The following is a 12,664-nucleotide window of genomic DNA, read 5'->3' on the forward strand; positions in this document are numbered from 1 at the left end:
GCATGAGTCTGTCTCATCTTTTACCATTACACTGTTTCCCAAGGGAAGAGAAGAGGATTTATAGAGCGTAGTGCGTAGGAAACGAAGGAGGATGCGAAGAGAGGGAGGGTTCAGCATTTGAGGGGTGATTAATTTGGCTACTATTTAGTCCCACATTGCTTGTGCATGGTGAGCTTCCTACAGAGGGCATTCTAAATTGGTTCAGGGTTGCATTATAATAAAACATGCAGCTGTGTGATAAGCACAAAGTGAATTATTCTTTCACCTTTTTTTAAAGAATACCATGTACTTTTCACTAAAAAACAGCATACATTAATTTTTTAAGAGCCCTGACAAATTGCAAGTTAAATTTGTTCCTAACAATTTTATGTTAATTATTTTATTTGTAAGAGTTATAATGTTTTATATATTTATTTTTTTCTTATATTTTTATTTTTTAATAAATTAGATATATTTGGTCCTATAGAAGTTTACACTAATTATTTGCATATATTTGGAAAGTACACCGACTATTAGGATATATTTTGAAAGTATAGATGAAGTGTGGTGGACAACTAAGCATCATGAGTGTTCTACAAATATCATGGTTGTACGATATACTTTGTGAGAGTATTGATTAGATGAGTCAACATCATGGGTGGTTCAAATATCGTGGTGGTATCCCAACGGAAGAGAAGAGGGTTTACGGAGCCACGCTCAGGTAAGGAAGGAGGATGCGAAGAGAGGGAAGGTTCGACATTTGAGGGGTGATTAATTTGGCTAGCATTTAGTGCCACATTGCTCCTGCTTGGTGAGTTTCCTACTTGGACATTGTAAATTGGTTCACGGTTGCTTCATAATAAAACATGCAGTTGTGTGATAGGAACAAAGCGAATTATTCTTTCACCTTTTACTAAAGAATACCGTGTGCCTATCACTAAAAACAACATACATTAATTTTTTATAGAGCTCCTTTTACAAAGGAGCCCTAATAAATTATATGTTAAATTTTTTCCTAACAATTTTTAAATTAATTATTTTAGTTGTAACAGCTATAATGTTTTATATATTTAATTTTATCTCATTTTTTTTAATTATTTTACATTGATTATTAGGGTACAGATGGAGTGTGTTGGACGACTCAACATCATGAGTGTGGTTCAAATATTGTGGTTGTATGATATACTTTGAAACAGTTTTGATTGCATGAGTCAGCATCATGAGTGGTTCAAATATCGTGGCTGTATGATATACTTAGTGAGAGTTTCGAACTCTTGTTATATGAGTCTGTCTAATCTTTTACCATTACATTGTATCGCAAGGGAAGAGAAGAGGGTTTATGGAGCATAGCGCTGGGGTAAGGAAGGAGGATGCGAAGAGAGTGAATGTTCGGCGTTTGAGGGGTGATATATTTGGTTAATGTTTAGTCCCACATTGCTCGTGCTTGGTGAGCTTCCTGCAGAAGACATTATAAATTGGATCAAGGTTACTTCATAATAAAACATGTAGTTGTGTGATAGGCACAAAGCGAATTATTCTTTCGCCTTTTACTAAAGAATACCGTGTGCTTGTCACTAAAAACAGCATATATTAATTTTTGAAAGGGGTTTTTTAACAAAGGAGCCCTAACAAATTACAAGTTAAATTTGTTCCTAACAATTTTTAAATTTATTATTTTAGTTGTAACAGCTATAATGTTTCATATATTTTACTTCCCCCTCATAATTTTTAATAGTTTAGAAATTTTTAGTCCTCTATACATTGATTATTAGGATATATTTTGATAGTACACTGACTATTAGGATATATTTAGAAAGTAGTGAGGTGGATGACTAAGCATCATGAGTGTGGTTCAAATATCGTGGTTGTACAATATACTCTGTGAGAATTTTGATTGCATGAGTCAACATCATGGTGGTTTAAATATCGTGGTTGTATGATATACTCTGTGAGAGTTTTGAACTCTTGTTGCACGAGTTTATCTCATCTTTTACCATTACGCTGTATCCAAAGGTAAGAGAAGAGGGTTTACGGAGCGTAGCGCATAAGAAATGAAGGAGGATGCAAAGAGAGGGAAGATTCAGCGTTTGAGGGGTGATTAATATGGCTACTGTTTAGTCCCACATTGCTTGTGCATGCTGAGCTTCCTACGGAGGACATTATAAATTAGTTCAGGGTTGCATCATAATAAAACATGTAGCTGTGTGATAAGCACAGAGCGAATTATTCTTTCGCCTTTTACTAAAGAATACCGTGTGCTTGTCAATTAAAACAGCATATATTAATTTTTGAAAGGGCTTTTTTTTTTACAAAGGAGCCCTAACAAATTACAAGTTAAATTTGTTCTTAACAATTTTTAAATTAATTATTTTAGTTGTAAAAGCTATAAGAGCATCCACAGTGGGAGCTCCCACTGTGATGTGGCAGTAGAGAAAAACCTCCCTCCTATAGTGGAGGGAGGTTTTTCCCTTTACATGAAGAAGCGGCTCAGTGTTCTTCGTGTTTTTTATTTTTTTTTATATTATTTTTATTTTAATAATTATAAAAATATAAAAAGTGTGTATAAAAATTATTTTTTTATAAATTATTTTTTTAATTATTAATGTTATTTCATGTTAGCAATTTATAAATTTAAATTTTATAAAAATTTAATGGTGTATAATATAAAATATGGAGGAGAAATGAGAATTATATAATGAAAAGTGTCAGACCAATGAAAGAATTGTTGAAAGGTTTTTTTATAGTGGAAAGAGATATGAGATTTTTAACTTTTGATGTGACGCGGATGTGGCAACGAAGAAGCTCTTGATGGGCTCTAACCACTGTGGATGCCCTAATGTTTCATACATTTAATTTTCTAATAATTTAGAAATTTTTGGTCCTCTTTACATTGATTATTAGGATTTATTTAGACAGTACACTGACTATTAGGATATATTTAGGAAGTAGTGTGGTGGATGACTAAGCATCATGAGTGTGGTTAAAATATCATGGTTGCACAATATACTCTGTGAGAGTTTTGATTGCATGAGTCATAATCATGGTAGTTTAAATATCGTGGTTATATGATATACTCTATGAGAGTTTTGAACTCTTGTTGCATGAGTCTGTCTCATCTTTTACCATTACACTGTGGTTAAATGAAGGAGGATGCAAAGAGAGGGAAGGTTTAGCATTTGAGGGGTGATTAATTTGGCTACTATTTAGTCCCACATTGCTTGTGCATGGTGAGCTTCCTACAGAGGACAATATAAATTAGTTCAGGGTTGCATCATAATAAATCATGCAAATGTGTAATAAGCATAGAGCGAATTATTCTTTCGCCTTTTACTAAAGAATACCGTGTGCTTGTCACTAAAAACAGCATATATTAATTTTTGAAAGGGCTTTTTTTTTACAAAGGAGCCCTAACAAATTACAAGTTAAATTTGTTCCTAATAATTTTTAAATTAATTATTTTAGTTGTAAGAGCTATAATGTTTCATACATTTAATTTTCTAATAATTTAGAAAATTTTGATCCTCTTTACATTGATTATTAGGATATATTTATATAGTACATTTGTCACGCCCCCAAAGGAGTCCTTACCAAAAAATTTCGGCAGCATCTCCCTTGTACGGGTGACAATCTGAGACATACATACATAGAAAATACATCAGCCACATGCGGCTGGAATATATATACACAACTACGCAGTTGAATAGTCAGCCCGCTCGGCTGGAACAAGAATAAAACACAACCACACAGTTATATATATATATATATATATATATATATATATATATATATATATACAATAAACAACCCACTCGGCTGTATTAAAAAAAACCAACACAGCGGAAAAACGATAACGGAAAGCCCAATACAAAACAAATCAACCTACTGCTAGCCGACTAGGCATTATACAACAACCACAACAACAAATACAACAACACACGAAATATAACAACACACCAAATACAGCAAATACCAAATACAAATAAAACATATACAAAACCCGAAACGATCTTCGGATGTGACGTAGGACCCGACAGACAGGATACTCCGAGCGACACTCCAACCATCTACCTGAAAACATAAAGACATATATGCGGTGGTGAGTATAGGCAACTCAGCGGGTAATAGATAGGATAGTGCATGGTCTATAAATAAACATGGAGATTAAAGTATACAATCTCAGTAGAGAATAACGAACCTGATCATACCAACATATCCAATAAACACAACTACTAGTACTAGTCTATCTCACATGGTATAATGATCACGACTGACATACAAAAACTACACATACTACAACTGACAAAATGATAAACACATACCCAATCTGGAAACGACACATGGTACAATGATCAGTAAACTCACCGGATCTGCAACAAATACACTCATGCCACCTGTGCAATATAAATACAACTGCATATACATGTAAAATAAATGACATGTATGCAGCATGACAACCATATGCAACAAGCATATCCCAATCAAGTGCAACAACCACAATCACATGTATCTAGTATCTACTAGGGATGTATGCAAATATATCCCAAAGATGCACCGCGCATGATATGCAAAAATACGTATGCATACTCCATGGTCACCCCCACCACCTCTCTAGACACCACGACCCCTGTATGGCCAAGAGGTTTGGGTCCATGACAAACCGTACTAGCCACCAGTACATGCATTGCTATAGGCAGTCGAAGCGGATGGTCAGTTAAGTAGTTATCTAACTACATAGCTAAGGGTCTCTGACCACTCACATCTCTAGCCCTCTGACTATTGTACCCTCAAGACTCACTACTCCAGAGTAGTCGAGGCTGACAGAACACTGAGCGGCTGAGTAAACATGACAGGACTAGCTCCACTCCTAGCTACCACTCTCCATCAGTGGTCGAAAGGACAGCTATAAATGACTGACGACTCTCTCAACCACAAGGAAGACAATAGTCGTCAGCAATGCAATGAATGATGAACATGATATATATATAATCATGATACGAACACCATCATCATCCATGTAAACACTAAATCCACCTAAGTACCCCATAACATGAGTATGATCATCATGATACCTCCACATATCCCACCAAACGCAAATACACAACTACATATGTATAATCAACCAAGAATCTCCTATAATCCCCCTAAACACATGTACACAGAACATATGTACAATCAACATGTATCCTCCAGTAAAACACATCAGACATGTGTATATACAACAAATATACAATCAACACAACTCCTCCAAACATCACACCAGACAAATGTATATACGACATACAAATAGGAAATCATCATATGAATACCACCAATGAAGTATCCCCTACCATACATACTCTACATGTAAAAATATCACAGAGTATAGATAACCAAAGTGCAGACTGTATAAGAATTAAATAGATCATCATAAGGGTCAAGCATAAGTATCAAATAGGAAAGCAACAAACGAGCACGATATAAGGTAAAGCAGCCTAAACCATCACATAATAACCATGCACTAAGATCAAGAAAAATTACGTAGAGGCCAAGGAAGAAATACCCGCCTTAAATCTGTAGATCGTGATTAAACAAATCCCACATCATGATGATCGTCCCATACCAGGGCCCTACATAAATCAATATATATATATATATATATATATATATTATTTAGCTAAATTCATAAGAAATAAATTAGCTAAATAAAATCTCTGCCCAATTAGGATAACTCCACTCAAATCTAATCTCTGATAAATCCTCCAATTAATCCTCAATCATACAACCTTATTAGCATGGGTTTATACACAATTCATCTCCAAAAACTCACCCAAATCAACATATCACAATACTTCCAAATACGATAATCATCCAATCATTTAATCCATTAAATCAACCACTAAACATCATGAATCCAACATGCATAATTCTTCCACATAATCAATCCCTAACCCCCACATCTGATAATCCAACCATAATCAATCCAATGATCCTAAGAATAATCACATAACCAACTATATCAATCAATCGCCATCAACAACTAATTAACCAAAACGCAACAACTTGCAACTAGAAGTAAAACCTTAATCCTTCTTTCAACCTTCCATGATCACCCAAAACAAAGCAAACCTAAACATTCCGAATAAATTTCAGATTAGGTTTACACTCTTAAAACTCCCAACTATGCATAGTTTCAAATCTAAAATTCCTAACCTAATGTCAGCAAGAAATATAACAATACATACCAATACATCTACATCACTTACCTTAAGAGGTAGCAGCAGATCAATACTCACAACCTCACAAGAACCCCTGCCGAATACCACCAAGATCCCTACACCACTTCTTCCCAAAAATAAATCCAGAACCTAGCTGTAGAGAAATTAGTTTACTGAAATCCTTAACCAACAGAGCTCTACTCACCTCAAACATCCCCCAAATCTTCAACCGAAACCTTACTCGGCCGTAAGAATGCAGAGGACAGTGATCTGCCCGAAGGAATTCCATCTAGGAGCTGTTCCGATGCCTTCCCCTAGTCCAAAACAGGAGAAACATCGCAATTGGAAACCTATAAACCACAATCCTTGAATCTACAAGATTTCCAAAAATAACATACTTAGACAATCATCGCAGTGCCATAGATACCGAATCGTCGACGATCGCGCACAAAGAATGCTAGAGAAGGTGGTAGCTCCTCCCATCCCGGCAACGGCGAGGCGATCGGAGATCGATGACGCTGTGGCTCGGTGTCCGTCAAGCATCACAGTGTCGGGCAGCGTCTGCTGGCAGCGCGACATAGGGCAGCGTCGGTGATGGTTTGACGGTATGGAGGAAGGAGAGGATGGCTTGAAGAGGGCTTCACCACGGTGAGGCTTGTTGGAGGAGAAGACCTCCATCGGTGGTGAATTCGTGAGCGGCCGACGATCAGGCGAGGAGAGGTCACTAGAGGGGGATCGGGAGAAAAGTTCGAATGAAGGAGGAGGAAATCGGGGAAAGAAAGGAAAGAATAGGGAATTAGGGCTTAATTAAATACTTAGGTTTAATTTAATTAAACTCAAAGTTTTCTCTTTCATCAACTCCCACTTAAATGGTGTTTCAAACAGGCCCTGCTTAGTACCACTGATTCATCCCCTCAAAACGAGCCATACAGATTCCATTTAAATACCAAAAAATTTATAAAAATTCCTGAAAAATTTAATAAGATTTTTCATCCAATAATATTTATTATTTAATTTTACGATATCTTACAACATTGTCTATTTGGATATATTTAGAAAGTAGTGTGGTGGATGACTAAGTATCATGAGTGTGGTTCAAATATCGGGGTTGTACAATATACTCTGTGAGAGTTTTGATTGCATGAGTCAACATCATGGTGGTTTAAATATCATTGTTGTATGATATACTCTATGAGAGTTTTGAACTCTTATTAAATGAGTCTGTCTCATCTTTTACCATTACGTTGTATCCCAAGGGAAGAGAAGAGGGTTTTCGGAGCCTAGCGCGCAGGAAATGAAGGAGGATGCAAAGAGAGGGAAGGTTTAGCGTTTGAGGGGTGATTAATTTGGCAACTGTTTAGTCCCACATTGCTTGTGCATGGTGAGCTTCCTACAGAGGACATTATAAATTGGTTCAGGGTTGCATCATAATAAAACATGCAGCTGTGTGATAAGCATAAAGCGAATTATTCTTTCACCTTTTTTTAAAGAATACCGTGTACTTTTCACTAAAAACATCATACATTAATTTTTGAAGAGACCTGACAAATTGCAAGTTAAATTTTACCCTAACAATTTTTAAATTAATTATTTTAGTTGTAAGAGTTATAATGTGTCATATATTTAATTTTATCTCATATTTTTTTTTAATAAATTAGATATTTTTGTCGTATAGAAGTTTACACTAATTATTTGCATATATTTGGAAAGTACACCGACTATTAGGATATATTTTGAAAGTATAGATGAAGTGCGATGGACAACTAAGCATCATGAGTGTTCTGCAAATATCATGGTTGTACGATATACTTTGTGAGAGTATTGATAGCATGAGTCAACATCATGGGTGGTTCAAATATCGTGGTGGTATCCCAACGAAAGCGAAGAGAGTTTACGGAGCCTCGCTCAGGTAAGGAAGGAGGATGCGAAGAGAGGGAAGGTTCGACGTTTGAGGGGTGATTAATTTGGCTAGCATTTAGTGCCACATTGCTCCTGCTTGGTGAGTTTCCTACTAGGAGATTGTAAATTGGTTCAGGGTTGCTTTATAATAAAACATGTAGTTGTGTGATAGGAACAAAGTGAATTATTCTTTCGCCTTTTACTAAAGAATACCATGTTCTTGTCACAAAAAAACAACCTACATTAATTTTTGAAAGAGCTCCTTTTACAAAGGAGACCTAACAAATTATAAGTTAAATTTTTTCCTAACAATTTTTAAATTAATTATTTTAGTTGTAAGAGCTATAATGTTTTATATATTTAATTTTATCTCATATTTTATTATTATTTTACATTGATAATTAGGGTACAGATGGAGTGTGGTGGATGACTCAACATCATGAGTGTGGTTCAAATATTAGGGTTGTATGATATACTTTGAAAGAGTTTTGATTGCATGAGTCATCATCATGGGTGGTTCAAATATCGTGACTGTATGATATACTTAGTGAGAGTTTTGAACTCTTGTTATATGAGTTTGTCTAATCTTTTACCATTACATTTTATCACAAGGGAAGAGAAGATGGTTTACGGAGCATAGTGCTGGGGTAAGGAAGGAGGATGCGAAGAGAGTGAATGTTCGGTGTTTGAGGGGTCATTAATTTGGCAAATGTTTAGTCCCACATTGCTTGTGCTTGGTGAGCTTCCTGCATAAGACATTATAAATTAGTTCAGGGTTGCATCATAATAAAACATGCAGTTGTGTGATAAGCACAGAGCGAATTATTCTTTCGCCTTTTACTAAAGAATACCGTGTGTTTGTCACAAAAAATAACATACATTAATTTTTGAAAGAGCTCCTTTTACAAAGGAGACCTAACAAATTATAAGGTAAATTTTTTCCTAACAATTTTTAAATTAATTATTTTAGTTTTAAGAGCTATAATGTTTTATATATTTAATTTTATTTCATATTTTTTTTTATTATTTTACATTGATTATTAGGGTACAGATGGAGTGTGGTGGACGACTTAACATCATGAGTGTGGTTCAAATATTGTGGTTGTATGATATACTTTGAAAGAGTTTTGATTGCATGAGTCAGCATCATGGGTGGTTCAAATATCGTAACTGTATGATATACTTAGTGAGAGTTTCGAACTCTTGTTATATGTGTCTGTCGAATCTTTTACTATTACATTTTATCACAAGGGAAGAGATGAGGGTTTACGGATCCTAGTGCTGGGGTAAGGAAGGAGGATGCGAAGAGAATGAATGTTCGGTGTTTGAGGGGTGATTAATTTGGCAAATGTTTAGTCCCACATTGCTTGTGCTTGTTGAGCTTCCTGCAGAAGACATTATAAATTAGTTTAGGGTTGCATCATAATCAAACATGCAGTTGTGTGATAAGCACAGAGCGAATTATTCTTTCGCCTTTTACTAAAGAATACTGTGTGCTCGTAACAAAAAACAACATACATTAATTTTTGAAGAGCTCCTTTTATAAAGGTGACCTTACAAATTATAAGTTAAATTTTTTCCTAACAATTTTTAAATTAATTATTTTAGTTTTAAGAGCTATAATATTTCATATATTTAATTTTCTCATAATATTTAATAATTTATAAATTTTTGGTCCTCTTTACATTGATTATTAGGATATATTTAGATAGTACACTGACTATTAGGATATATTTAGAAAGTAGTGTGGTGGATGACTAAGCATCATGAGTGTGGTTCAAATATCGTGAGAGTTTTGATTGCATGAGTCAACATCATGGTGGTTTAAATATCGTGGTTGTATGATATACTCTATGAGAGTTTTGAACTCTTGTTGCATGAGTCTATCTCATCTTTTACCATTCCACTGTATCCCAAGGGAAGAGAAGAGGGTTTACGGAGCCTAGCGCATAGGAAATGAAGGAGGATGCAAAGAGACGGAAGGTTCAACGTTTGAGGGGTGATTCATTTGGCTACTGTTTAGTCCCACATTACTTGTGCATGGTGAGATTCCTACAGAGGACATTATAAATTAGTTCAGGGTTGCATCATAATAAAACATGCAGTTGTGTGATAAGCTCAGAGTGAATTATTCTTTTGCCTTTTACTAAAGAATACCATGTGCTTGTCACTTAAAACAACATATAATAATTTTTGAAAGGGCTTTTTTTTCAAAGGATCCCTAACAAATTACAAGTTAAATTTGTTCCTAACAATTTTTAAATTAATTATTTTAGTTGTAAGTGCTATAATGTTTCATACATTTAATTTCCTAATAATTTATAAATTTTTGGTCCTCTTTACATTGATTATTAGGATATATTTTGATAGTAAAACATGCACGTGTGATAAGCATAGAGTGAATTATTCTTTCATACATTAATTTTTGAAGAGCCCTAACAAATTGCAAGTTAAATTTGTTCCTATCAATTTTTAAATTAATTATTTTAGTTGTAAGAGTTGTAATGTTTCATATATTTAATTTTATCTCATATTTTTTTAATAAATTAGATATTTTGGTCCTATAGAAGTTTACACTAATTATTAGGATATATTTGGAAAATACACTGACTATTAGGATATATTTAGAAACGAAGTGTGGTGGACACCGAAGCATCATGAGTGTGGTTCAAATATCGTGACGATATACTTTGTGAGAGTATTGATTGCATGAGTCAACATCATGGGTTGTTCAAATATCGTATTTATATTCCAAGGGAAGAGAAGAGGGTTTACGGAGATTTGTGCTCAGGTAAGGAAGGAGGATGCGAACAGAGGGAAGATTTGACGTTTGAGGGGTGATTAATTTGGCTAGCGTTTAGTCCCACATTGCTGGTGCTTGGTGAATTTCCTACTTGGACATTTTAAATTGGTTCAGGGTTGCTTCATAATAAAACATGCAGTTGTGTGATAGGCATAAAGGGAATTATTCTTTCTCCTTTTACTAACAAATTGTAAGTTAAATTTTTTCCTAACAATTTTTAAATTAATTATTTTAGTTGTAAGAGTTATAATGTTTCATATATTTAATTTTATCTCATTTTAAAATTATTTTTAATAATTTATTTATTGCTGGTCATATATAGAAGTTTACATTGATTTTTAGGATATATTTGGAATTATATTTACTATTAGGATATATTTAGAAAGTATAGATAGAGTGTGGTGGACGACTCAACATCATGAGTGTGGTTCAAATATTGTGGTTGTATGATATAGTTTGTAAGAGTTTTGATTTCATGAGTCAGCATCATGGGTGGTTCAAATATCTTGGTTGTATGATATACTCTGTTAGAGTTTCAAACTCTCGTTACATGAGTCTATCTAATCTTTTGCCATTACATTGTATCACAATGGAAGAGAAGAGGGTTTATGGAGCCTAGCGCTGGGTAAGGAAGGAGGATGTGAAGAGAGGGAATGTTCGGCGTTTGAGGGGTGATTAATTTGGCTAATGTTTAGTTCCACATTGCTTGTGCTTGTGAGCTTCCTATAGAAGACATTATAAATTGGTTCTGTTAGTGAGAGTTCTAGAGCCAATCATGTGATAATTGTTGTATGTACTCGATGTATTATATTCCTGTATTTATAAAGGCATTTCTTTATGGTTATTATACTTACTTGTATTGTTGCCAAATAACTAAGTATAATAGCATCCTTGAGTAGAAGGTTCTTATCTATATCAATCGATTGGTTGAATTGATAGTGAGATGATATAGAGAACACTACTCTTAATTATTCCTAGTCAAGTATTAACATTCAGGGACAATGTTAATACGATGAGACTAGCATGTAGGTCAACTCGATGACTTGATCTCACAAGTCATGAATATTAGATATCAAGTTGACATAGGAGTATGCATTGGAGAATGTATACTGAATGACCCGCCATGAGAAAGTATCATGGATCATTATATGAGTGTCATATACTTTCTCATGTGACTATTAGTATGACTATCAGTCCTTGGACCTGAAGTTACCATGGTTCCCTACATAAGAAGTTGCATACTTTGGCTTCGTCAAACGTCACCCGTAAATGGGTGGACTATAAAGACGACTACTGGGTATGCAACAAATTATGTGGAGGGATGTGAGTGATGTAGATGGGATCTATCCCTCCTATATGACGGGAGTGACATCATGATTTTTGATAGAGCGAGATCACTAAGTGCATGGCCATGCCCAAATAAGTCAATATAAGATATTGAGCTTATTTGATTAGGGTGAGTCTACTTGGAGTTCAAGACATAGATTGATTAGAGGATGACATGGTCTATGCCTCAATTTAATCAATCTAGATGTCAAGGATAGAAGGACATTTTCATATATTGTGAGAGTCACAATTAGTAGTCACAAAGATGATGTTGGATCTCAACATTCTTGTAACTTGGGTAGTAATGATGTGTTGCTAGATACCGCTCATTACTTATATTTCTAAATGGGTTTAGGAGCATTGCCAACGTTACAAGAACCTATAGGGTCGCACACAAAGGGCAATTAGATGGAGATTATGTCCATATGATGGACCAAGAGGATTAGGTTCATGTGATGAACTG

At 34.8% G+C, this 12,664-nt stretch overlaps 10 non-coding genes across 10 annotated transcripts; all 10 read left to right on the forward strand.

Moving 5' to 3' along the window:
- Positions 1-227: 227 nt before the first annotated feature.
- LOC121993231 lies at positions 228-347 on the forward strand. Its single transcript, XR_006115138.1, has one exon. It is a non-coding gene; the product is annotated as a U5 spliceosomal RNA (small nuclear RNA).
- Positions 348-849: 502 nt separating this feature from the next.
- Positions 850-967, forward strand: LOC121992999. Its single transcript, XR_006115044.1, has one exon. It is a non-coding gene; the product is annotated as a U5 spliceosomal RNA (small nuclear RNA).
- Positions 968-1,486: 519 nt separating this feature from the next.
- LOC121992963 lies at positions 1,487-1,599 on the forward strand. The gene has a single exon (XR_006115036.1). It is a non-coding gene; the product is annotated as a U5 spliceosomal RNA (small nuclear RNA).
- Positions 1,600-2,177: 578 nt separating this feature from the next.
- Positions 2,178-2,296, forward strand: LOC121995290. Its single transcript, XR_006115854.1, has one exon. It is a non-coding gene; the product is annotated as a U5 spliceosomal RNA (small nuclear RNA).
- Positions 2,297-3,266: 970 nt separating this feature from the next.
- On the forward strand, positions 3,267-3,384 carry LOC121993081. Its single transcript, XR_006115066.1, has one exon. It is a non-coding gene; the product is annotated as a U5 spliceosomal RNA (small nuclear RNA).
- Positions 3,385-7,614: 4,230 nt separating this feature from the next.
- On the forward strand, positions 7,615-7,731 carry LOC121993202. Its single transcript, XR_006115112.1, has one exon. It is a non-coding gene; the product is annotated as a U5 spliceosomal RNA (small nuclear RNA).
- Positions 7,732-8,230: 499 nt separating this feature from the next.
- Positions 8,231-8,350, forward strand: LOC121993096. The gene has a single exon (XR_006115070.1). It is a non-coding gene; the product is annotated as a U5 spliceosomal RNA (small nuclear RNA).
- A 519-nt stretch (positions 8,351-8,869) lies between these two features.
- Positions 8,870-8,987, forward strand: LOC121995302. Its single transcript, XR_006115856.1, has one exon. It is a non-coding gene; the product is annotated as a U5 spliceosomal RNA (small nuclear RNA).
- Positions 8,988-9,508: 521 nt separating this feature from the next.
- LOC121993107 lies at positions 9,509-9,625 on the forward strand. The gene has a single exon (XR_006115073.1). It is a non-coding gene; the product is annotated as a U5 spliceosomal RNA (small nuclear RNA).
- A 550-nt stretch (positions 9,626-10,175) lies between these two features.
- Positions 10,176-10,291, forward strand: LOC121993011. Its single transcript, XR_006115046.1, has one exon. It is a non-coding gene; the product is annotated as a U5 spliceosomal RNA (small nuclear RNA).
- The last annotated feature ends 2,373 nt before the right edge of the window (positions 10,292-12,664 follow it).

Source organism: Zingiber officinale, chromosome 1B (assembly GCF_018446385.1).
Source record: "Zingiber officinale cultivar Zhangliang chromosome 1B, Zo_v1.1, whole genome shotgun sequence".
Taxonomy (NCBI): Eukaryota; Viridiplantae; Streptophyta; class Magnoliopsida; order Zingiberales; family Zingiberaceae; genus Zingiber; species Zingiber officinale.